The sequence below is a fragment of the Grampus griseus genome, assembly GCF_964374135.1.
Source record: "Grampus griseus genome assembly, chromosome: 10".
Classification (NCBI taxonomy): domain Eukaryota; kingdom Metazoa; phylum Chordata; class Mammalia; order Artiodactyla; family Delphinidae; genus Grampus; species Grampus griseus.
The window spans coordinates 76067416-76094751 of NC_139004.1; the positions used below are offsets into that span (position 1 = coordinate 76067416).

Sequence of the window (27336 nt, forward strand, 5' to 3'; positions counted from 1 at the left end):
GGTTTGCCATCATTATCTGTAAGGGAAAAATACATTGCATTCATTCATTTATGTGGTCAGCAAAACTTATTGAGAAATAATATAAATAATAATGAAGGCAGGTGTTGTGCAATGCGTAGAGATCAAAAATGAATGAGATACAAACCTCCTGCGAGAAACAGACCCTTAAGCTGCTCATTGTAATCCCATGTGGTAAACCCACTGATGGACATACAGACAGGAATCGAGCTGAAAATCCACGTGGCAGGAAAACAGCAGCACAAAGCTAAGGTAAGAGATTCTCTAAGCAGTTTGTGAGGCTGGAACAGCAGGTCTAGGCTGAGAGATGTGAAAAGTGACACTGAAAAATCACCAAGTCCTTAAGGAGTCACTGAAGGACCTAGAGACTGTCATACAGAGTGAAGTAAGTCAAAAACAGAAAAACAAATATCGTATATTAATGCATATATGTGGAATCTAGAAAAAGGGTACAGATGAACCTGTTTACAAGGCAGAAATAGAGACACAGACATAGAGAACAAACGTATGGACACCAAGGGGGGAAGGCGGGGAGGGGTGGAATGAATTGGGAGATTGGGAATGACATATATACAGTAATATGTATAAAATAGATAACTAATAAGAACCTGCTGTATAGCACAGGGAACTCTACTTAATGCTCTGTGGTGAGCTAAATGGGAAGGAAATCCAAAAAAGATGGGATATATGTATACATATAGCTAATTCACTTCACTGTACAGCAGAAACTAACACAACATTGTAAAACAACTGTACTCCAATGGAATTAGTTAATTAATTTTAAAAAAAGGAGTCCCTGAAGAGTGTTAAGCCAGGAAGATTAAGAGTCAGTTTGGGGGGCCTTTCCTGGTGGTGCAGTGGTTAAGAATCCACCTGCTAATGCAGAGGACGTGGGTTTGAGCCCTGGTCCGGGAAGATCCCACGTGCTGCGGAGCAACTAAGCCCATGCACCACAACTACTGAGCCTATTCTCTAGAGCCTGTAAGCCACAACTATGGAGCCTGCGTGCCACAACTACTGAAGTCAGCACACCTAGAGCCCGTGCTCCGCAACAAAGAGAAGCCAACGCAAAGAGAAGCTCGCGCACCGCAACAAAGAGTAGCCCTCACTCGCCAAAATTAGAGAAAGCCTGTGTGCAGCAGCAAAGACCCAATGCAGCCAAAACAAATTTTTTTTAAAAAAGAGTCAGTTTGGAGTTTTATGGGGATCACTCTGCAGCCAGTATGGAGGCTGAATTTGAGAGACAAATTTGGAGATAAATGACATCTAAGAGCCCAGGTATCGGGTGCTACAAATAACATCTGGTGTTTTTACCTGGGCTTCGTCCATGAGTGGACACCTTCCTTTGGCAAGAGCAGCTGAATTTTTCTTGGGGAAAACCCTTCCCCACTGACTTCAGGCTTGGTGAGAAGATGTGAGTAGAAGACTCAAGCTAGGCTAATCATACTCATCCTTTCTTTGTCCCTGGAATTTGAATCATGAACCGAAGGACAAATGAACTGGATACAAATAGAGCCTCTTTACCCCTTACAGCAATGTCCTCACGAAACTGTTTTCTGCCCCCTGCTTCCCCTGCACTCCCTTATTGCCCTTCTATCCCCCTGCTGGCCCCTCCTGAGGCCTCAGCTTTTTCCCTGGATTCTGAGACCCCCTTCTTTCATTTTTTGGTTTCATTTAGCCAAATTCCCATTCTGTTACTTGCAACTAAAAGAGTCAAACTAATAAAGGTATGAGAAATAGTTAAAATAAGCAGGGCAGAGTTTCTATGTTTGAAACTATTTTTTATCAAGAAGTATGCCTACAAATATAATTATACACACACACACACACACACACACACACATATGGTGTTTCTAAAAGAGTGTCACCGTATTGCAAATATTAAAAAGTCCTGAAACTGGCAAAAAATAGCAAGCATTTATAACTATTTCAAACACATCATTCCAAAAACAATTATTTGTGAAATTCCTGTTTTTAAGGCACAAAGTAATTTAACTTTCAAATATATGAGTTTTCCCAACTAGCATTCGAAGATGTTTAAAGCTCTACTCCAAATCCCTTAAAAACATATTGAAGAGATGTATAAAATCAAGTCATGACATTAGGAGAAGTATTGAACAGTGGGCTCCCCGAGCATTTTCCCTTAGGGAAAATAGGTAGAGTACTTAAAATGATTTTTTTCATTAGGTATAGCAATGAATCAATTTGAAATTATTGAGTACCCAACATTGTAGCACAGAGGAATAATGTTCTGGAAGTCTTACTTAAATTACTGACATCAGATATTTGAAAATGAATGACTATGAAATCTGCCTACAGGTAAGACACCACGTATGCAATTATTCTTTCAATTTCAACTTGAGAGACATGCTTTTAAAAGTTTAAAATGGAAAGTTTTCTTTAATTACATTACCCATTGTATGTATAATTGTACAATCATGGACACAGGGCCCTTCTCTCCCTCTAATAATTAGATATTGTGAAGTGAGGGTCACCCCCCCACACCCAGGAGTTAAGTACCAGCAAGATACATAACATCCGGATACACTCCTGTTCAAAAATCTTTAAGGATTCTCTCTTTCTCTCAGAAGTAGTCCATACTTTTTGTATGTAATAGCTTTCAGGGATGTCTGTCAATTCACAAGGTCTTTCAAATTGTGAGCTGAGGCATTAACCAAAATGTTCTCAATCCTACTCTACTCTATGCCCTTGGATCCCTTTCTTGTGTACTTTCCCCCCACTGTCACTATTTCCATCTATCTGTCTGTACAAAACCAGCCAGTGCTTAAAGATAACCTCAGGGATTATCTCCCCTACAAAGATTATTGCAGCCATCCGAACCACCCTGATTTATTTCTCTTTCAAGCTCCTCCTCCTATTCACTGGCATTGATCAAACATCGTTTTGTGTCACTACTTTTCTTGTTATATGTTCACCTGTCATTTCCATGACTAGGGCATTTATTCATTCAGTAAATATTGCCTGAATTCCCACTATGTGCAGATGTGGTCCTTCATACAGAGAATCCAACAGTGAGCAAATCAGATGTAGATACATAAAATCTAGTTGGGGAGGAGGGGTGGGAACTTTTTTTTTAATTAATCAAATAAACAGTTGAGAAATTATTGTGTCCTTTAAGATAGCTCCAGCTTCACCTGAAAATTGGCAAAACCAGTATGGACATTTGCCACCTCTCATAGGTGACTCCACCTGCTTGCAGGGGTCCCAATGCTGCCCACCTCTTTCTGTGGTCTCCATCCCTAAGCTGGCAGCAGGATGACGGAAGCTGTTGGAGGCAGCTCATTCTGGTCAGCAGAGGCAGAAAACGGACTGTTTGCTTCTGAGTCCTCTCCTTAACAGCAAGAAATGCTATCCCCACAGCCACCTGGTACACATACCTTTCTGTTTCATTGTCCCAAACTTGGTTATGCACCCATCTCTTAGCCAGTCATTGGCAAGGAGATTTACTGTGAGATGGAAATAAGGTCATCCTCCCCCAAGTCACATAGGGAAGGGCAGATACCTGAACAAAATTCAGGTTTTGTTACTAAGGAAAAATGTGGAAATGAATGATGATTAGGCAACTAGATGTGCCTGATGCAACTATCTACTAACTATGACTAGGTGTCATGACGGGAGAAAACATGATGTCATGAGAGTAGCAAACGAACAAAACATAGACTGCAGAATGGTGGAGTGAATTGGTCGGATTTGCAAGATATACGGGGGTAAAATTGACAGGCCTTGATGAATCGGACAGTACATATAGTAAGAAGGATAGCAGCTTCGGTGATGACCTCCAGTTTTCTGGCTTGCATCTGCCTTGGGTAAGTCAGATAGATGTTGGGATCATTTCCCAAACTAGAAAACACTGGAAGGAGACTAAGTTTGGGAAATAATTAAATTATAATCAGATGCTTTTTTATCCTTTGAGACATCCAAGAAACATTGTCTATGAAGCAGTTGGGTGTATGGGTTTGGAGTTAGGGGAGTGATCTGGGCTGAAAATGTAAATTTGTGAAACATCTGTTTATTAGAGGTCGTTGAAGCCATGGGCATGAATAAGATTTTCCAGACAGAGAAAGTAAAGAGAGAAAAGGAGATGACTCAGGACTGAGTCTTGAGGACTTTCACCATTTACTGGCCAGAAATAAAAAGAGCAGAAAGGGAGATAGAGAAAGAACTGTGCCACAAGGTAAGAGCACGTCCCCTACACATTGCAAGCATATCAAATCATACTTCATATTTCTTGATTAACTACGGTTACTCTTTCCATTTAAACTCAATTAATGATTATCACAATTAGCACCTTTAAAAATAGTTATTCTCAAATTATTTCCAGTATACAATGTAGCACTTCATTTTACCCATATGTATTGCAGCTATATAGAATTGCACATCGGGCTTCCCTGGTGGCACAGTGGTTGAGAGTCCGCCTGCCGATGCAGGGGACACGGGTTTGTGCCCCGGTCCGGGAGGATCCCACATGCCGCGGAGCGGCTGGGCCCGTGAGCCATGGCTGCTGAGCCTGCGCGTCCGGAGCCTGTGCTCCGCAACGGGAGAGGCCATAACAGTGAGAGGCCCGCGTACGGCAAAAAAAAAAAAAGAAAAAAAAAGAATTGCACATCTACTACATGCTTCTGTTTGTTTCCCTAGCCAGACAGGAAACTCTCCATTGGCATAGACCAGCTCTTATATTTTATTTCCTTTGTTCTCAAAAATAATAGCACAATATTCTTCCCACAGAAGTCATTCAGCAGATAATTAAATTAATTCTGACACCTCCCATACATTTATAATGTCCTTAATTCTAAGCTATGGAAAAGGGCTTACTGTTCTTATTTTGAGTTTAGTGCCAGGCCTACCTGATGGTACAGTGTAAAGAACTAAGATGAGGAACCAACCAGTCTACTTCTAATCCATACCCATCACATTCCCAAGGTCAAAATTATCAAAAGGCATTTTTTACTAACTATGCCCTTGCCGTTTAATCTGCAGATTCTCATTATTTTTCTAATAGAATGGTTAATAATTTACAAAGTACAAAAATGAAGATTGTGACTTCGAAGAAACATGACCCCTCCCTTTTTAAACTAGATAAGGATTGCTAATAACATTAGACTGCTGTCAATCAAACTACACCATTCTAATTTTATGCTCCTAAAATGCATTAGAACTCATTTCTTCTCTGTCCCTTTATCAACGTTTCAAATTAATTTTAGAAACTCAATGTATAATTACTGTAGGCCATCCCACATCTAAGAAGCTGGGTCTTAAACACAACCTGTGGTCATTCAGTGGACATTTGTCCACTTTGGCATCTCCAGTAGAAACATAACAAAAGCAGCTCTCTCAGGAACCTTAGAATCATTTTAAGCAAAGGGGCAGTTAAATGCCTATTCAAATGGGCAACATAAAAATATCACTGTCTGAATATTAAGAAGGAAATGTTTTCACACCAATCATCAGGAAAACAAAGACACGGTAAGGTCAGCAATGAAGAAGAGACTTGGTGACCACCACTAGTTAAGTCTTGCCATGAAAATAGCCAAACCCGAAAGTCCAGAAGAGTTCTTGTCAAGTCTGTTGGAATTTCATAACAACATATCTGACAGTTTTCAGTAGGAAAAAAACCTGCCCCACACTTTTATCATTTGTAAGGACCCAAACACAAAAGAGCTGGATGTGTTATAGGTGCTTTGTACCAACCTGTACTGTTTACCTGCTTTGTATCCTAAAGCTCTGTGCCCAACAGGCCATCAGTTAGTCTGTCAATCAATCCATAAACCCATATTGAGAGCCTCTGCATGTCCGTGTGAAGAGGAGGCAAGGCTGCTCAAGCAAGCTTTCCAATCTGGCGCCTTTCATTAAATTCCAAAGTCACTTGTCTTTGTCTCTGTATTAAAAGAAATGATTTCATGTCCAGTCCCTCCTTGAAAAACTGACAGAACTCAACCATGCAATATTCATTAGCTCTTTTTGGCAAGCCCATTTAGCTAATGGAAAATCAGGTACATTTATGTGCAATTATTAGATATTGAAAAATTAGAAAATGTCCAACTTCTCTTTTTATAGTGCACACATATTCCCAGGTTTTACTCTATGGTTGTGAAATAAACACATGCAGCTGAGACGGGTCAATAAACCTTTGTAGAACTGGCAGGTTTTCAGTTTGCTTCATCTATGTGTCGTGTGACAAGCAGTCAGCTAGAACAGCTTTGTCAGTTTAACTCTGCTGTACTTCTTCCAGCAAAGCTATGCGCCTACTAACCTCAAATTTACCCAAAGTAGGAGCAAGTTTAGGGGGGTGGCCTGAAGTGGGGAGAGGTCTGCATTGGTTGTTGATAGTGCTCACCCTGGAGTCACCTGGGGTCACCCAAGTGACTTAGAGCAATCTGCTTCATGTGTCTGAGCCTCAGCCTCTTCATCTGTAAAACAGAAATAATGTTAGTGCCAAGCCAGGAGTTCTAGCCTCAGGAGCAGAAGTTAATAGGGCGTCAAAAACTCAGTAGTCAAGATAAATCACATTTTAATACAATATTTTGTGAAATCAAATTGGAAATCTATAGCCACCTCTTTTTGTAAATAAATTTTTTTTTTTTGCGGTACGCGGGCCTCTTACTGTTGTGGCCTCTCCCGTTGCAGAGCACAGGCTCCAGACGCGCAGGCTCAGCGGCCATGGCTCACGGGCCCAGCCGCTCCGCGACATGTGGGATCTTCCCGTACCGGGGCACGAACCCGTATCCTCTGCGTCGGCAGGCGGACTCTCAACCACTGCGCCACCAGGGAAGCCCCTGTAAATAAAATTTTATTGGAACTAGGGCCGGCATTAGGGTGAAGCAAGAGAGTCAGGGTCAAGTCCAGGGTCAGTTCTGTCTTTATTTAAAATGTTGATATTTTATTTAGCATGATTTTCAGACCTTAATTTTGAGTTTTTAAAGTGCTGCCTTAAAATACAATTTATCTCAGTTACTGAGTTTTTCAGCACTCACTCACCTGACCCTACACCCAGCTGTCACTAATACCCACCTCATGGTGTTATTGGGAAGATTAAATGAGATAATGCCTCTAGATAGTGGCCATTGGCTGCTCTGTGACTCCTCACTCTATCCCCCCTCACTCCCGATCCTCTTGGTCCACCCCAACTACAGTGCACAGGGTTCACACATGCTGACCACTTCCCACCTCAGAGGCCCAGCCTCTCTCCTTCTCTGCCTGGGACTTTTCTCCCACACCAGGGGAGCTTATGTAGCCCTTGAGTAAGGCATTCAGAAATGCCAGGAGTCCATTCTCTACATCTGCATCTTTATTGGGGAGGGGGAAGGGTAAGCTGGAACGAAGGGAGAGAGTGGCATGGACATATATACACTACCAAATGTAAAATAGATAGCTAGTGGGAAGCAGCCGCATAGCACAGGGAGATCAACTCGGTGCTTTGTGTCCACCTAGAGGGGTGGGATAGGGAGGGTGGGAGGGAGACACAAGAGGAAAGAGATATGGGGATATATGTATATGTATAGCTGATTCACTTTGTTATACAGCAGAAACTAACACACCATTGTAAAGCAGTTATACTCCAATAAAGATGTTAAAAAAATGCTTTTTAAAACCAATTCACACATTTTCTAATAAGAATACTTATGTAGTAAGGAACAGGGCAAATCTAAGAATTTTTAAATGTTTAAAGTGTATGGATCACAGTTCTTATTAAAATCATTATATACACGATGTGGTAGGCATATTTAGCAATTTAACAAATGTTGTATCAATTAAACCTTGTAATAAAATACTTTGTAATTACTATTATCCCCATTTTACTGAGAAAGATACTGAGATTTGGAGAGATGATAATTTTACCTGAATCATGGAGAAAATTATGACAGAACCAGAATTCAAATCAAGATCAATTCATATTCAAAACTTTTATCATTATATTGTATTACATAGAATAGCATCGGGTTTACTTTGCCAATAAAATAATTTTGAAAATAAAAAAAAAAAAGAAATGCCAGGAATTTAATGCCTTCAGGGGGAACCCTCAACCAAAGAAGACAGTTAGTTGGTGAACAAATAGGCCATTCACTATATGGAAGCTTTCTTCCCAAAGGCTGTTGACAAGCAGAGACACAGCAGGACTTGTGTGAGGCAAATGAGGCACTGTCTCAGGAACAAAATTTAAGGGCGTGCCAAAAAACTCAGTGTCAAGATAGAGTTTTTCTTTTTTTTTTAAATTGAGGTATAATTGACATATAACATATTTGTTTCAGGTGTACAACATAATGATTCAATATTTGTATACACTGTAAAATGATCAGCACTATAAGTCTAGTTAATATCCCTCACCATATATAGTTCTAAAATTTTTTTCTTGTGATGAGAACTTTTAAGACCTACTTTCCTAACAACTTTCAAATATGCAATATAGTATTTTTAGCTATAGTCACCATGCAGTACATTATGTCCCATGTCTTATTTATTTTATAACTGGAAATTTGTACCTTTTGACCCACCTTCACTCATTTCTCCCACCTCTCACTGCCTGCCTCTGGCAACCAACAATCTGTTCTCTGTGTCTCTGAGCTTGATTTTTGTTGTTTGTTTTGTTGTTGTTGTTTTTATTTAGATTCTACATAAAAGTGAGATCATATGGTATTTGTCTTTCTCTGACTTATTTCATTTAGCATAATGCCTTTCAGTTTCATTCATTGTCGCAAATGGCAAGATTTCATTTTTTAATGGCTGAATAATATTACATTGTGTGTATATACCACAATTTCTTTATCCATTCACCCACTGATGGACAGTTAGGTTGTTTCCATGTCTTGGGTATTTGCAAATAATGCTGCAATGAACATGGAGGTGTATATATCTTTACAACTTAGTGTTTTTGTTTTCTTTGCACCAACACCAAGAAGTGGAATTGCTGTGTCATATGGTAGTTCTATTTTTAATTTTTTGAGGAACCTCCATATTGTTTTCCTTAGTGGCTGTGCCAATTTACAATCCTACCAATAGTACACAAGGGTTTTCCCTCTTTTCCACATCCTTGTCAACACTTGTTATTTCTTTTCTTTTTGAGAGTAGCCATTCTAACAGGTGTGAAGTGATATTTCATTGTGGTTTGATTTGCATTTCCCTGATGGTTAGTAATGTTGAGCATCTTTTCATGTACTTGTTCGTCATCTGTATGTCTTCTTTGAATAGAGTTTGAATGCAATATTTTTAAAAATAATGAACAATAATTTTTAAGGACAGAAACTAAAATTGATTTGAGGAAGGTGCAAGTCTTACACTCCACATCCTGTCATCTCAATCCTGAAAGTAGAGCTAGAAACTTAGAGTTTCAGAATTAACAGAAGAAAGCAGTGAGGAGAAATAATGAGGAAAAAACTCCTGTCTAATATGATATGAACACGAAGTTCCAACTTGCCAAGGATTTTCTTAATTTTCCATTCCCAACGTCGTAACATGTTTCCCTAACAACAGACTACTCATGTGAAAATTATGACTGCAGTGTTTTTGCAAAGTACACAATGAGGTATAACCAAACACATTTAGCCCCCAAAGCATTTTTTTCCTTTAGCCAAAACTCATTTTTTATTTCCGTGATAAGATAGGAAAACAAATTCAAATATGTGAAGCAAAGTAAAAGGTCTCCCTGTGTGTTTTAATTAATTAGTTTCTCCAACTCAACCTAGTTTTTAAAGAGAAGCCAAGTAGAGTCTGTCAAGAGCACGTATAGTATGCCTAGTTCAGTGTATGTTGGAAGAGCTAATTCTTTTCTTGTTTATACTCAATGCCTTACGACTTAGAAAACCTGAACATAAGCTTTTTCTCTCCATAACCCTTCACAGCGGCACAGGATTTTAGTATCTCTCTTGTGCTCGCCAGTTTTACCTCCCTCTGACATGGAGCCAAGTGCTTGGGAAAATCAGCGCTTTTGCCGCCAACGGGGACTGGAGGGGCTGTCTGGAACAGAGATGCATGGGAAATGTAGTTTGTTTTATATTTAACTCTCTAAAGCTTCCATAAAAAGCATGTTATCTTAAAATAAGTAATCCTAGAGGGCTCAGAATATACAACATATATCTTTGCTCTGTCAAAAGTGCAGCCTCTTCGGTTGCTTCTTGATCTTAATGCAGTTTCCTAGGAGAAGCTATATTCATTTGAGTAGCACCTCACTGAGCTCTTTCTAGCCAACCTGGGACATAATCTTCCTTGCTCCTCCACTTGCTTTTCACCACTGCTGCCACCGTGATTATAACACACACCAGCCAGCATTTCTCTCAACTCTACACACAGCCACCAGTCAAGCAGATATTAGCGTCATCCTATTTGCATCTAAATTCTGAAGACACATTCCCGGGAGAACCCATGCAGAAAATACTGATGAAAGTCAATAATAAGTAAGGGTAGTTGCGATGGCCCACTAAATTCAGCAATATTCTGGTAACCTTCCTGAAAATAAACACAGGCTGTAAGGGAGTGGGTTTTTTTTTCTCCAAGTAAATTTCTAAGTATTTTATTCAAACGCCATGCACAGCTCAACAAGATATTAAAAGATGAGCAAGATTTGTTTTTTTTTCTTCAGCAAATATCATATCCTATTAAGCTACATTAACAGTGTAAAATGAATCCTATTTTGATATGTTAGACATCAAAAATACATACTTTTTTTTAAGAAACTAGGAAGTATGTTAGCCATAGTGCTAACCACACTGTGTGAAACTCCAGTAAGTGGGTGTTGGATTGTTAAAATGCATAGAAGTTCGACATGCTTACCTAAGCACAAATGTTGCCTCTGAAGAAAATATTAAACAATTACACACCTTGAAATGCAAGCCATTCCAGTGTAGTTTGAGTCATTTGTGGAGAAAACCTGTTGAAAAATTAGTCTTAAGAGCAAGTGATAAATTAGTGCTATTAGAGTAAAATCTGAAATGGAAGAAATTGGCCAGATTTTTTGGAAGATTAAATAAACACGGTCATATTGGAAAAACTTGTGTTTGTTGCTTAGCTTTTGTGCTTTCAAAATTAGAATTTCCTTTAAACGTTCTCAAAATCTCTTGTGAATATTTTTCAAAATATGTTAACGGTGGATTAATCAGATTGCTTCAGGAATGCCATATTCTGATTGACTTAATTAACCAGAAAATCTTTCTGCTCCAACCCTTATTGTTGAAATTCATACTAAAATGCCTTTTTAAGGAAAGCGTACTAAGCTTCATCTTCCCTTGAGAATCTGTCATCTTGGATGATTGAGCATCACACCCAGCTCTGAAAGTGAAGCAAAGATTCAGTTGCATGGGTGCAGCTATCAGGCCCTATTTGAGGGGGTGGTGATGCAGGCCAAACTTGTGCCCCATCTTCTCCCTCGTCTTATTGACATATAGAAAGTCTGCCTGACCTGTTTGCAATCAGATTTTCTAAAGGTGGGGGTGGACATGATAATGTATTAGTCAGGGTTCCCTAGAGAAAAAGAACCAATAGACCAACAGATTTATTCTAAGAAACTGGCTCCCATAATTTTGGAGGCTAGCAAGTCCAAAATCTACAAGGTAGGCTGGAGACCCAGGGAAGAGATGATGTTGCAGCTTTTCTTTTCTTTTTTAAAGAGTTGTTTTTGTTTTTGTTTTTGGCCATGCCACACAGCTTGTGGGATCTTAGTTTCCCAGCCAGGGATTGAACCCTGGCCCTTGGCAGTGAGAGCAAGTCCTAACCACTGGAGTGCCAGGGAATTCCCCTGATGTTGCAGCTTGAGTCTGAAGGCAGTCTGGAGGCAGAATTCCCTCAGGGAAAGTCAGTCTTTTTTCTCTCAAGACCTTCAACTGACTGGGTAAGGCCCTCCCACATTACAGAGGGTAATCTGCTTGGCTCAACGTCTACTGATTTAAGTGCTAATTAAATCAGACGTTACTTGACAGTAATGTCTATATTAGGGTTTGACCAAATACAGTTGATCCTTGAACAACACAGGTTTGGACTGCATGGGTCCACTTTTATGCAGAATTTTTTCAGTGAATATGCACAGTACTACACAATCCAAGACTGGCTGAATCTGTGAATGTGGGACCACAGTTACCAAGGACCAACTATGGGACTTTGAGCATCCATGGGTCTTGGCATATGCAGGGGTTCCTGGAACCAATCCCCCAAGAATACTGAGGGACAATTGTGTCTGGGGACTGTGGCCTAGTCAAGTTGACACAGAAAGTTAATCATCACAGGTGAATTGAATCATTCTTGAAGAAGTCACAAAATATTCAACATAATAATGAAAAATACGTGGAAGAGAGCTAGAGGGCAAGCTCATCTACTTTACGTTAATACGTCAAGGCAAGAGAAAGGAGGGGCAGAAAGGTTGATGTTATGCATATTACCCAAGGTTTTTTGGTTTTGTTTTTTTTCTTTTAATCAGCTAGTTTAATAATTATCTCCTTACAAGCCCCAAAGCATCAGGTCCATTGTGAGTGTTCTAATGTTCCATAGCTTTGCTCTGGGAACTTTGTGAACTGTCTGGTAGGTGGTAGAAAGATATCCTAACGGATAATAATAACTAGACACTTTCTGTGCATTACCTTTCTCCATCTTCCTAACAACCCTCTGAAGTAGATAGTAATATATTGTCATTTCACAGATGAGGAAATTAAGAACCAGAGAGGTAAAGTGACCAGCCTATGCGTACTCATCAAGGAAGGGGCAGAATAGTGACACATAGGTCCGTAGAATCCCAAAGCCCACGTTCTTATACACTGTATTAAACTGCATCTCTGTTTTCCTTTATTAATTCTCAAGTAGGTATCAGTTGTGCACTACAAATAGACTCTGTGCTATTTGGGCTACAAATAAATAGGAAATGACAAGCTGAAGATTGTTGCTGGTCGATTCCCTACCTCTCTCTCTTCTACTTTCCCACTTAAGAAACCCAGCCAAGCCATCTACTGCATGCCAATTGTGTTGTCACTTCCTCATATATTTACTTGAACAGTTGCTGAAAAGTAAAATGAAATCATCATTCAGGCACAGAAAGACAATTTAGGTATAAACAGCCCAAAAGGGCAATATTGATCAAGGGAGATAAATGTAACATGTGTAACATGGAATACTGCACATGGGAGGGTAAAAAAAAGGTAATCACCCAAAGTCTAACTTGCACACAAATGCAAATCATTCTACTCCTTAAGTATTCACGGAAGAGTAAATCAAAGAAATAATGCATTTATGCTCTCAAGAAGCTCAGACTCTTGAAGAAACAAAACTCTCCCGGATGAAACAGTAAGGGCAAAAAAAAAAAAAAAAAAAATCATTCAAACATAGTTGAGTATCAGTAATAAGTGTTCAGGGGCCTCTGGGTGAGAAAGAAAATGTTGGCTAATAATCGGCCTCAGTCTTCTAGTTTCTCCAAGAAAACTCCAAGTAAAGCTGGACTTCTGCAAAGAGGTGATGAAAATCAGTCAGTGCCACCTTTCAAAAGTAGCATACCTCAGCCAGAACCTTTAGCTCAAAAAGCCCTGAGAACAACCTGTTGTGACTTTCCAAATTATCTTCACAAGCTTTGCCTTCACAAGTGGCACCCAAGGAAATAAAAGCAACCATGACTGTCATCAACATTAAATAATAATACGGCCAAGTTGGCAGTGGCAGTTGGCTGTGGTCTCCAGCACCTGTGGGATTTGGATACAGACCAGGGTATCCTGCCACTGTGCTTCTAGATGGTCCGTGAAGGCAGGATCTGTCTGGCTCACTCCTGTGCCCCAGTGCCCGATGCATTGCCTGGCATACAGTGGGCTCTCAATAAATCAAGCAAATGAATGAAGCTACCCAATCCAATGAAAAATTGCAGGATAATTTTGGGATGGTATTCATTTCTGCAGGTTCTTCCTATATTTTTATGATTCTCTTTACAAACAGAGAGCCAGACTTTGGGCTTCCTTATCTCAGGGGAGGTCTGAAGGCAGCAGCAATTCCTGTCTTGTGTGGAAACCCAAAGTCACTGAAATGATTATTATGGGTTTTCTGGAGCTGGTGGAGGAGTACCTTTAAAGGTCATAAGAGGCAAGAGGGAAGCATTTCTCAGAGAAGATGGGGAAGAGGACAAATGTTGGGGAAACTTCGATTAGCTGGGACATAAAGCCCAACCATGGCAGCACTCTGGGGGCATCAAAATCTCAGAGAGTACTACTCTGGGGTGCTTAAGCAGGCTGGAAGCCAGGCACCCAGGCTCTACCTCTGCCCTGACTCCAGTGCCCAAGCCCGAGAAGGTCCTGCAGCGTGATAGAATGGTACCCCATGCTTTCTTTGGGATCATGTGAGACCTTGCACAGCATCCTTGGTAGAGGGTGGGAGGGAACATGGGGAAGAAAAGTGTTCTAGTAATGACCGAGGTTAAAATTGGACCCACCCTGGCAAGATGAGAAAACTTAAGCAAAGATTTAAGAAAATAATGAAATGCAATCAGTCTTCCACTTGTGGGATTGTAGGTGGCCAGTCATGCCTACTATAGCAACTTGGTTTACAAATTGCAAACAAGTGTAAAGTCCTCAACTGGTGATGCATTTATCACTCCGTGAAGCCAGGCGAGTTGGTAAATATCACTTAGCAGGAAATGCGCCCATGCAAAGTTGTGCTAGGGCATGGGGAAGCCAACATCAACCCTGCTGTGGAACAGGACTGACAGAGGGTCCTGACTTCAGTCACACAGGGTTCCAGTTTGGAGCCTCAGGGCAGGATACTTCACAAGGGACCACATTCAGCAATTTCTTCACCCCCTTCTTGCCTGACTACTCAAATTATACATCAGCTCCCCAGGATTTAGACATTCATTTTGGTGCTGGGATTTATGGTTCAGTATTACAGCCATCCCACTGCCTAATGATTGGCACCTAACTAGTGCTAATGATAGCAACACAACCAGCAATAACAATGATGAAAATAACAAAAACAATAATAGTGATAACATTGCTGAGTTCTTACTCTCTTGCAGGGAATGTACTCACCTCTTCACATGGATCAGTCAGGTGAAAAATGAAAAACAAAAAATCTCTTATTTTACAGATGAGAGGATTAGTTTTATCTCACTTTAAGGATAAGGAAATGGTGACTTAGAATTGCTCAGAATGGCTTTAAACTCACCCAAGGTCCCAAACAAGATGGTAAAGGCAGGATTGTGATCCAGATATGTGACTCCAGAGCTCCTGGTTTTAGCCATCACAGAAGATTGTCTTAATATGCAATTATTAACAAATAAATAAATTATAAGTGTTCAAAGATGATCCCAGGTTCAGTGTAACATACTTTGCAAACCACAAGGATCCAGACAGGCCAAGCTTTGCCATGTCCCCCGATGCCCCAGGTTCCCATGAAATGCTGGAGAGAAGGCAACCACTACCCACCTTATCTCCCTGCCTCCAGGTAAACGCCCTTTGAGCTAAAGGAACTAAACACTATTCCCTATCCAGGCACACTCCACAGCAACCAAGGGGGCACTCTTCCTCCTATGACCCAGGGCACTCTGCTTTAGGGATTTCCAAGAGGCGTTGGGCTTTGGGCTTGGGGCAGCTCCCCTGGGAAGAGACATCACATCTGCAGGAAAGAGGTAGTTTGAAGTACAAAATATAATATTTTATATTAAAATATAAAAATTGTAATATTATGTATTTATAAAAATATAATTTTTTTGGAAAAGTGTAAATTACATATTGTTTTATAATATACCCTATGTGAAAGATCATGAAATCATCTTGGGTGGTGGGAAGGTATGCAAGATGAGTGATTTTCAAAGATGAGGAGACTAAGCTTTGATAACAAGAACTAAAACCTCTGTGAGGGGAGTCCTTATCTTAGTTTGGGTTGTGGAAGTGTTAAGATGTTCTGTGACTAGTAGGCATGGCGAGAGAAATGAGAAAGTGCAGTAGGGAAGGGAAGGGAAGGAGGGGGACTCAGGGGAACTCTGGAGATCCGGTAGGTCAGTGATTCTCAAAGTGTGGTCCCCAGACCAGCAGCATCAGCATCGCCTGGGAATTTGTTAGAAGTGCAAATTCTCAGGTCCCCACCCCAGACCTGCTGAATGAGAAACTCTGGAGTGGGCCCAGCGTGCTGGATTTTAACAAGCCCTCCTGGGATTATGATACACACTAAAGTGTAGGTGTGGGACACTCAGAGTTGTCCTGATCAGGCAAGGGAGCCAGGAGTGTTTACACCCCACAGCTGTCAATCATTGGTTCTGGGCTGAGTGGTTGGGGTGGAGGGAATGTGTGCTGGGAGAGAAAACCCACTGGCAGCTCGTGTTTATGACGATGGCAAGGGATCCAAGGGGACTTGGGGTGGGGGGTCCCTTGTTTTCCAAAGAGGTCAGTGAGGCCAGTGTGACTTGCCCAAAGCCACACAGCTGATCGGTGTCAGAGCCAAGATGCAAACTGAGTTCCATCTGAATCAGTCTTTTAACCAAAATACCACACCACTTTGAGGGGGCATGAATAAAAAGATTGATGTGCACACACTGCTACACCAGCTCAGGGGCCCCTTCCCTTTTCTCCCCTGCCCCTCCCCGCCCCAGCTCTTTTCCTCAAGTAAACATTCTCTCCGAATGAACCAGTCACTTAGGTTAAAGTATCAATGAAGTAAGTTACTGTACCAACCTGCCTATCAACGATAAAGCTACATCCCTCATTTAGAGCAACAGCCCTCAACGTTTTAGGCACCAGGGACCAGTTTCGTGGAAGACAGTTTTTCCACAGACGGTGGGGGTGAGGGATGGTTCAGGAGGTAATGCGAGTGATGGCGAGCGATGGGGAGCGATGGGGAGCGGCAGATGAAGCTTCGCTCGCTCACCTGCCGCTCACCTCCTGCTGTGCAGCCCGGTTCCTAACAGGCTGCAGACCGGTACCGGTGCACAGCCAGGGGGTTGGAGACTCCTAATTTAGAGCATGCCATGGTCTCTAACCTAACAAATCAGTGAAGGCATAAGAACTTTTCTCTTAGAATTTTCCGTGAATAACACATTCTAAATAGAATATCAAATATGGAAAGGCTTGCCTTCTAGTTCTGTCTGTAGTGTTACCTATTTATATACTGATGAAAGGAAGCATGTAAAATAAGGATTATCCAAATTTGTTTTGCAAATAATCCAATATAACTGCTTGGAAAGGATCATGATCTATGGGAGGTTTTCTAAATAATAGCCTTTCTCTTACTAATGTAGCAGCAACCGGGAGAAACTGGGAGAATAGTTACTTCATAAACGTGGATTATTCAATGCAACTGATTGACAAACTGCCATGTAACATGTAGTGTGCCATTTCTCAATTTGGGTTTCATAGATAACCCAAGAGTTCATAGATTTTATATTGCAATTCATGCGTTGCACAAGTATTTCATATTTTCACCTAAATTATAATCTAAATTGCTGTGATACATCCTAGTTGAAAGACAGTTTAATAGAATTAGACTCTAGTTTATCAATTGGTGTTTCTGTAGTTAGGATCCCTAGATGTACTGCTCGTGGTCCACAACTATTTCCTGAACAGACTCTATACGATACTAAAGCATGACAGCCACTGTGTAGTGGCTTAGACAATTTCTACTGAAAGTGTCATCCCTAGATCATCAGCATCGGCATCTCTAGGGGGATGATTAGATATGTAGAACTCAGGCTCCATCCCACATTTACTGAATCAGAATCTGCACTGGATTCCAACACAGACAGTGCAGGGATTGGATCCCAACTCCAACACTTAGCAAATGTGCTATTTAACCTTTTTCAGCCTCAGATTCCCCATCTGTAAATGAAGATAATAATATAAAATCCTACTTCAGAGGTTTGCTGTGAGATTAAATGAAAGAATGCACTGAAAAGTTGTCACTCATATAGTGTAACCCAATGCTCTCAATAAATGTTAGCTATTATATTTTCCTCAAAACAATAAGAATAGAAAAATCTTGTTGTAAAGGTGATTTTCTATTTTAGCCGATAAAATGATGCATATTCAAAAATGCTCATGGCTGACATTGCCCTCAATGTTCGGAGAAGACACACTCAGATTTCCTACTAATTTGTTAATGGATGATAGACCCAATATTGATTTGCTTAATGGCAATGTGCAACCTAATAGTTTATCAAATTCTTTTTGTAGTGAAAGTAGATTTCCAGAAACAGCATTTAAGCTCTGCTTCATAGAAAAATGCTTTTGTTTGATGCAGAAATGAGGAGAGTAAATTGGAAACTCTCCTATTGGCAGTCTTGCATTCAGAATAAAACTCAGTCCATACAATTCATAATTACATCTTTTCTTCAAAACCCCTCAAATATTGACTCATATTTTAAAACATGACGTCAAGCTCAATTCAATGTGACTGAAATTAAGCCACACAGACAGCCTCATGATGTTGTTATGGCAACCTCTCACACAACTGTCCTTGTAGTTGTTGAACAATTGCTAATTTCCTTGCTTTGCAAGGAAGCCTGAGTTGCTTTCCCAGAAGGCTCATCCTGGTAACAAAGAAAACTGTGTATGATAGTAATAGAAATTGTCACAACAGTAACTTTTGGAAGAATAATATTTCATTATTAGTCACACTTTGCATTTCAATTTGTTTTCTTCTTCATCATGCCACTTGTGGTGGCCTTGGCTTCCAACAGCCCAGCTGACTTCAGCAATAAAGGGTCTGGTTGGAATTTTGCTTCCTTTTCTAAAACCCAGGCTGGTACAAAACACCAAAATTGTCTGCAACCGGAAAAGGATTTTAGGCCCATCTGTGATTACAAACTGAGCATCTCGAAGGCTGAGACGGTAGCTCTCTCTTCTCTGTGTCCTTCTGTGTAGCCACCATGTTTACTGGATGAACGACAGAGAATCAATGAAATTCTAAGGTGTATTTTAACATTATTTCCATCTTTTCCGGAGTACATAAGAATTATTTTAATATTTTACTTTTGCAGGGTTCCAGGAGAATAATTCATGAAACAAATCAGGAATGCTGAAGGTAAGATGTTTAAAGTGGAAGACCTTTATTCATCAAACAGTAAAGCCTAAGGATTTGTTCTAGATTAAAGGAAACCAAAGAGACATGATAACTAAGTACAATGTGGAATCCTCAGTTAAAACCTGGATTGGAAAAAAAAAGATGCTGGTGGGGGTAAGTTATAAAGGACATGACTGGGACAACTGGAGAAATCTGAATATGCTCAGAATATTAGATGATCTTAAATTAAGGTTAAATGCCCCAAATATATAGTCATGGCATATTGTTGGTTGCGTAGGAGAATTTCCTTGTTCTCAGGAGATGACTGTTGAAGGATCTGTTACAGTGTCTGCAACCAATTCTCAAATGGTTCAGAAAAATTATGTATATATACATTACACACACATATGCACACACATTTACACAAAGATATAGGGAGAGAAAAATAAAGAAAGCAAATGTGGCAAGGTGTTAACAACGGATGAATGTAGGTGAAGAGTAGAAAGTTGATTGTTGTACTACTCTTGCGAATTTTCTCTTAGAAACCGAAAGTAAGGGTGGGGAGTCCTTTACGGTGAAAAGCTTCGAATCTGTAGGGAGAGAAATGGCAAAAAATAAAGATGTGGTAACCGGGTAACAGGAGAATATGATGATCTGATAGTGTATGAAATCATACAAAAAATGTGGGGAGACCGAAAGCATCCACATGAGTCTCCACAGAGACTATATTTGACCCAAAATATATAAATAGATTTTACTACGCACAAGAAAATACCTTTAAAATAACAGGACTAAAGTGAAATAATCCAAGACATCTACGGAAGTGCCAGAAATAGTCATTAAAGCAAGTCAAGAGAGAGGAATAGATATCTTGGACCTGTCTTCTTAGATGACGAGTCCATAGACAGAGGACTGGTAGAGCTGGGAACCTCGGCTTTCAACCACTCGTGTAAGCGCTGACATCAATTGCATAACCTCTTGCAAAAATGCCTACTCCCATGCAATCACTGAACTCATGAGCTCATAAACTTTGTGAACAGCAGAAAAAATCCAATAAACCAATATTGTTTCTCAAATTCATCTTAATAATGGATGTAAATCTGACAAATGCTCCTTTTACTCATGTCTGTTCTTGTAAATTGTTTTTGGATTTTAAAAAATTGATCAGTCTATTTCTTCTTTCAGTTACATTCTTCAAAAATCATTAATAGGCAGTATAATAGACTGGTAAAGGGTGTGAGCTCTGAAGAGTCAGACTACCAGAGGTTGAAATTTACTAGCGATCAGATCTTTTAACCTGAATCTTCTCGTCCTCATCTGTAAAATGGGAAAAAGAAATATTTGGAGTCTCACAGACTTCCTGTGCTAATTTAAAGTGATGCTTTCGGATAAAGTCAGGCATATTCTAGCCACCAATGAACATCAGCTAAGATCATTTATAACTCATTTCAATATATCTACATGCACTTATTTTCTAAAACAAGTGATAGGAATATTTACAAGCTGCACAGAACAGAATTCCTTGCCTACAGTAAAAAAAAAGCTAATAAGAATACTAACTCATAATCATCTACCTGGATGCCATATAGAGTGGGAGGAACTACATAGGCTTTGGAGTTTTAGAAACCTGAGTTTAAATCTCTGATTTCTTCTCCTTAGCTATGTGCCCTTTGGCAACTACTGAAGATCTTTCTGGCTCCATATCCTCATCTGGACAATGGGGTAATATCACCTTCCCTATATTGAGACGACAAATTGTAGGTACAATGCCGTCACACTGCAGGCACTCAGGCAATAATAGCTAGGATTATTCTCATTCTACCAGCCAACTGAGCAGAAATGTTTGTCCAATAACAAAGATACCAAATTTTAACAATAATAATATTTCAGGTAGCTTCAGATATAGTCCATAGCAACTGCAAGTATTTATTGAAGCTTTTAGTAATTGGCTTTGTAAACACATTAATTGCTTTGCTTTGCTTTGCTTGTACCAGTTTTTTAAGTGCACTATTCACAAAGATACAGCTTGATCAACTTTTACACAGTACATACATACACATCCATGTACCCAACACCCAGATCAAGATATAGAACATTTCCAGGATCTTCAGGACCTTTCCAATCATTACTCATCCCCACGGGTAACCACTACTCTGACTTCTATCTCCACAATTCACTTTTGCCTATTCTTGAAACACATAAATGTAATGGTACACTGTGTATACTTTTTTTTTTGTGGTAAACAATATGTACTCTTTTGAAAACACATTAAAATTTCCAGTGTGTTTTTGATGAGGTATATTCCTGGGCTCTTCCCCTTTGTGTTATTATTTTTTACTTATAATTGGAAACCCCTTGTCTTGGTTTCATATTCACTTGCTGTTGGTGTCAGAACAATTTTATGGACATGCTATGAAATTAATGGACTGCTTCCAACCATCTTTAAGGAACTAAATGATTACTACTTGTGTTGTTGTATTGAAAGGAAAAACATGGGTGTGGGCAACCAAGTACATCCTCTAGAAAAAGAACACACAAGTGGCTGCTGGGTGCTATTATATAACCAGCAAGCATATTCTGATATACAAGGTTTAAAGGATAAATATTTCCTTTTGGGGGGAAAAAAGCAAAAATCCAGTTGTGTAGAATTTGGGGGAAAGAATACACAGATTGAAGAAAATATAACTCCAGGAGATGGCTGAAAGGACAGAATTAAAGAAGCAAAAGAAGCAAGAAATTATGGCAAACCCTTCTAAAACTACAATGGGATGTTATGTCCAAGGAAAAAAGGCCACTTTTGCTAAACCAGGGTTGAGAACATGTTATGAAAGATGCAAAGAACAGTGAATATGGAACTACTATTTTGTCTCTGCCTTTAACAGAAAGAATGAAGGAAGTAGGAGCTCAGTAAGACAAATATTAATGAGTTTCTGGGAATATCAAGAAACAGAATTAATAATAGGCAGGTAAAAGAATACTTATAGAATTTAAATATTTATAAATCAACAGAGTTGGATCGGATTCATTTGAACATATTCAACAAACCGGATAAGGCAGGATGTACCTCCAATACTAGTGTTTGTCGTGGAGAGTTATGTACCAGGGGAATTTAAGCAGGCTGATTTAGTGTTGGAGATAAAGCAGCCAAAAGCAGATCCGGGAAAAGGTGGGCTAGTTAGCGTATCCAAACTACCACTCAAAAACCTTAAATGAAATCATAAATCAGCCGTGAGCACCTTGAGGAAAATAACAGAGTAAGTAATAGCCAAAGAGGTTCATAAAAAATAGAGCCTGTCAAAGCAACTTAATCCATTTTTGGATATACTAAGAAATTTGGGGGAGGTAATAGATGTTACAGACATCATTTAGGGAGGCCCCGCAGTTACCACCAGACGATTCATTTTGGACCCATCTTGTTGATGCAGTGGCTGTTGTTCTCACATTTTCCAGCAGTGGAAGGCAATTTTACTTGCACACTTAATATATGGGGATAGGACTGTCTATTTATTCCCCATGACATCCCAGCATGGAATTTAGTTATCGGGTAAATGCAGTGTGCACCGAGAAATACAAAGTAAATATTACCTAAATGAGAACGAGATGTACAGATAATACTGGAACAAACTGGACTGACCTCTTTTGGAAGAAAAGTGTGTGTGTGTGTGTGTGTGTGTGTGTGTGTGTGTGTGTGTGTGTCTGCAATTATCAGCATAACTCAGGCAAAAGCAAATGTTTTTGTTTGAATTCTCATATAATTATGAAAAATATAAAAGGATGAGGAAAAAAGGCCCTGTTAAAAATGTGCAGATCTGATCATGTCAGCAGGTCCTGCTGAAACCAAACAATGATTTCCCATTGCTCTTAGACCAGAATGCTTAACCTGCCTAGCAGGCCTGCCTGGTATGGCCTGTGCTTACCTCTCAGTCTCACTCACACCCTACTCCTCCGCCCATTCCCCTGGCCTTCTTTCAAGGCATCCTGTTATTCTTGTCACTGGGCCTTTGCACATGCTGTCCTCCCTTTCTCTTACTTATTCATTCTTCAGCTTTCTATTCAAATCCCACTTTGTGGAGGAGAAACCTTTTTAACCTCTCAGGCCATATGATTCCCAGTGTATTTTGCCCTAATAAAATTGTGTCCTTGCCATAAGTGTTTATTTTGTAATGTTAATTTAATACTCATTTAAAATAATTAATATAGTCCTTCCCTACTAGACTGTAAGCCCCACAAGAGGAGGGACTGAGTAGGAATTTTTTCAAGATTGTATCCCCAAGACCTAGCACAGTATTGAGCACAATATTTGTGATCTGATAAAAAATAATTAGGAATATATACACAGATGAGTTCCCTTCATAAAGCGTTAACTGGAAAGAACCTCTCTCCATCCTGAATATTATAATATTCTCCAGTCGTCTTTTCAAGTAGAATAATGGGAAAAAGTCTTTAATGAGGATCTTGTTGACAGAGGTGTAAAAACACAAGGCAGCTAAAACTCGAATTGTTGAATTCTACATTTGCACATTGTATTTACCTCTGATGTGTTCCAAAATTTCATTTCATGGTGATAATGAATCTGTGGGAAATTAGCATTCTGTCGCTCTTCACATAAGAGTGTTACTGAAGGTTTTCCAAGCTTCAGGCAGGAAACGAAACATTTTTCGGGTAACTAACTTTGTAACATACCCTTACTTCTTCAGCAGTGTTCATCTTTACACCTTGGAGGGATGGAAACCTAGAATTAGAGAGAGCCATCAAGTTGGAGACAATATTTTATTCTAAGATCAGTCACGGATGGGAAATTTTCTCCTTTTAAAATAACATTTTGATGTTGAGATTTTTTTTTAAATATGAATTTGTAAGTTCATAGGTAACCAAACTGCTGTATGTGAGGTTTTGATATAGTCAAGGTCACACAGAAGTTAGTGACCCAGTGGGGACTAGAATTCAGGTTTCTAGTTTCAGTCTATTGTTCTCTCACTAGTTCCTTCCTTCATTCAACAAATGGAACCTGAAGGGCTCCCGTGAGTCTGGCACTGTGCTAGGCACTGTGGAAACAAAGATGAAGGAACTGTCCTTGTCCTTGTGGAATTCATTACTTCATGGGAGAAACCAGGCAAGAAGCAATGATTACAGTACAGCTGTGATGAATGCTGTTTGTAGCAGCCGTGGGTGGTGCCCCAAGCTGAATGCTGTCAGCCCTCCTCTGACTTCAGCTGCAGCTGTGGTGGACAGCTCCATGCCTGCTGATGGCTTCCTGTGCAGGAGCTCGCTTAGAAGAGAGAGCTGTGACCGCCCTGAAGATCAACCCTCAACCAGAGGGGGATGCAAGTTTGTGGATAAATATCCCATCCTCCCATCCTTCAGAAGGACAATTCTGAGGTGTGTTGTACGCAGTGCCTCAGAGAGTCCCCTGGAGACTGAGCCTCAGGTGTCCACAGCAATACTCAACTCAATAATGTACCTTTACTGGCTTTTTCTCCTTCCCAGCCTCACTTTCCCCATTCCCTCACTTCTGCTTCCTAAGATCATCTCCCAAATAAACTCCCTGCACCCAAGCCTTTGTTTCAGGCTCTGCTTTTAGGGGAGCTGATACAACCACAGTAACAGTGAATGAACACATGAGTGAGTTAGTGAACGCAGAGGAGACACTAGGGCCAAGGTTGCAAACTGGAGCATCTCTTGTTGCCTATCCCCAAGGTCACTGTCTATAGTGCAATGGTGTGTGTGTATGTGTGTGTGTGTGTGTGTGTGTGTGTGTGTGTTTAAACCTACTTGAAGATCATGTGGTTAAGTGTTGGGTGTGGGGATGCAAGATGGGAGCATCCAGGTCAGAGGTGAATTGCTTTCCTAAAGAAATAGATACGTATGTGTGGGAGGAAGGGAAAGATCGAGGAGCAGAGAAGGCTGGGCTGGCACACCTGTGGCCTAGATAGGAGAAGAATGGAAAGGGGGAAACAGTGAGCAGAGGAGAGGGTGGAAAAGATCTGGGTATGGAGGATTGCTTTTGATAGAAGGAGTGTTATGGTGTGATAAAAAATCCCCTGAGTTTTTCCCAGGCATAGTCTGGGCCCTGTGTGCCTCCCAAGCTGCTTGGACCATGCACACAGGACCATGGTTTCAGAGTCACTTCTGTGACTCCAGTCTGAGCTTGTGGGAACGGCTGTTGCTCACAACGATCCCTACCAAACAAAGGACATTGAATGAGAAGTCAAACAACAAAGGTGAAATAAAATGTCTGGCTAGGGCTAGCATTTCTTAGGCTTTTCTATGAAAACTAGTGCTTATTTACAAGTCATGACTTACAGAGCTGGAATAAAGATTTAGCATGAGGGAAATATTCCCATTCAACATAAATTGGATCCAGTCACTCCCCTATGATGCTTCCCATCGTATTGAGGTGATGTATGCGTTGGCGTGCCAACATCCAGCATAGTTCCCAGCACACAGTGGTACTCGATATACATTTATGAAAGACAGTTGGGAAGAAAAGGAGGAAGGGGGGAGAATTAGTAGTTAGATAAACAATCAATGCATCATCAGTCAAAAGATTTTAACAATGGTGTAAACTCAATGCACAGAACCCAGGATATTAAATCTTTATGAGGTTGAAGACAATAGCATAATTCAGGATCTCCTTGGATCCTTTGGTTGGAGACGGATAGGGGGACAAGGAGTAGGTGGCACAAGCTCTATGTTCCCATGCAGAAAATAGAGAAAGGTATTTTTTTCCCTTCAGAAAACATCAGTGGGTAAGATGATGCTCTCTTATTGGTAACAAGATTTGGGCTTCTTTCCAGAGAGTGACAGAGATCCTTCCAGCAAATCTTGTGGTCTTTGATGTGAGCACTGCCGAGAAAATACCTTCCACCGAGCAAGTATGGGAGAAAAACTTGAAGAAGGTATTTCATGTTCTCCTTTGTTGTGTCTTTGATGTACACAAAGGATTTCATCCTAGAAGATGAAGACTTTATCCATTTTCTTCTTCCTGAGGAGAGCTTTGTTGTGTGTTTCCCTGTTGGGCATGATCCTGGTGAGTAGGTGACAGATAATTATAGGGTTTTCTCATTATCCAAGTAACCATTACCCAAGTCTCCATAGGCAACAAGTTGCATAGAAAAGTAAAAGTCATTATAACACAAAAATATTGACTAAGAAACTTACCATTTATGATAACACCCCTGACTAAAATATGCCCTTCCAATTACAAATACCCATGTGTTATGCTTTAAATTCAAAGCAAATCAACTGTGAAGACAAACTCAAAATCTTTTAAAGGATACAGTTTCATAAAGTCAATCAAAGTGATCTGGGAGAAGTGTTCCCAAGTACTGGCATAGCCTTTGTCAAATGACAAACTGGCCTAGTTAAACTGGTGACCAGTTGGGGTGGGGGGTAGGGGACCGTAAGGGGGATGACATAATAGCACTTCAAAAAGAAAATAATCTGAACAGCAAAAGAAGATACCCTTGGGGAAATTGACAAGCCCAAATATTTCCCCAAAATGATCTCTCTTGTGAACTTATTGCAAAACCTAAACATGATGTGAAAGATGTCATTATCATACTGTGATAGAATTTGTGTTGAAAATTATGCCTTCCAAATTTCTGATTCATTCTTCACCATAAACATTAGTCCATAATTGTGATTATAAACTTTAAAATTATTTATAATATTAAAGTAGGGATTTTGAAGTGAATTTTAGTTTAATTTTTCAAGTTAGAATTTCAATCAAGTCTTTTGCCCTCGCTATTTACTTGAAAAATTGGTCCCTGTATTAACTGGCTTTACTTTTTGTGGCCTATTCCAGGTATCAGTTATCCTTGCAGAAAGAAGACCTCCTCTACTCTTGAATTTCTCTCCTTCTTCCTCCTCCACTGTCACTTCCTTAATCGAGTCCAACACTGTTTCTCACTTGGATTACTACAACCACCTCCTATCACTCCTGCCTCCAGGCTTGCCCTTCTCCAATTCTTTCTCCCAGTAGCAGCCAGATGGAGGTTTCTAAAATACAAACATGGTGATGTCACTCCTCTACTTACAATCCTTTTAGGGGGCCCATCTACCCCCTGTGTGCACATGTCTTAGTGTATCTTGCAAAGCCTTCAACCATCTCTCTCCAACATCCTCAGCCCTCCCTCCTGTACTGCTGTGCTCTTCATTCCAGCTTCTCATCATCCCTAGTGCACTATCGTCCCACAGATCCGGCCATTGCACAGGCCTAATGCCTATTCAGCTTTCAGTTCTCAACTTAGAGATCGCTTTCTCCAGGAAGCCTTCCCAGATCACCTGGGTTTGATGTCCCTCCCTTATGGTCGGTCCCACAGCATCCTGCACTAACTGACTGTAATGAAGCTCTTA

The 27336-nt window shown here is 40.2% G+C and overlaps 1 long non-coding RNA gene across 1 annotated transcript in view; it reads left to right on the forward strand.

Moving 5' to 3' along the window:
• LOC309828608 overlaps nt 1-25878 on the forward strand; it is a 49542-nt gene extending 23664 nt beyond the window's left edge. The window contains exons 2-3 of the long non-coding RNA XR_014297331.1: nt 18956-18999; nt 25776-25878. This is a non-coding gene — a long non-coding RNA (uncharacterized lncRNA). The remainder of the gene's footprint in view (nt 1-18955; nt 19000-25775) is intronic.
• Nucleotides 25879-27336: the final 1458 nt, after the last annotated feature.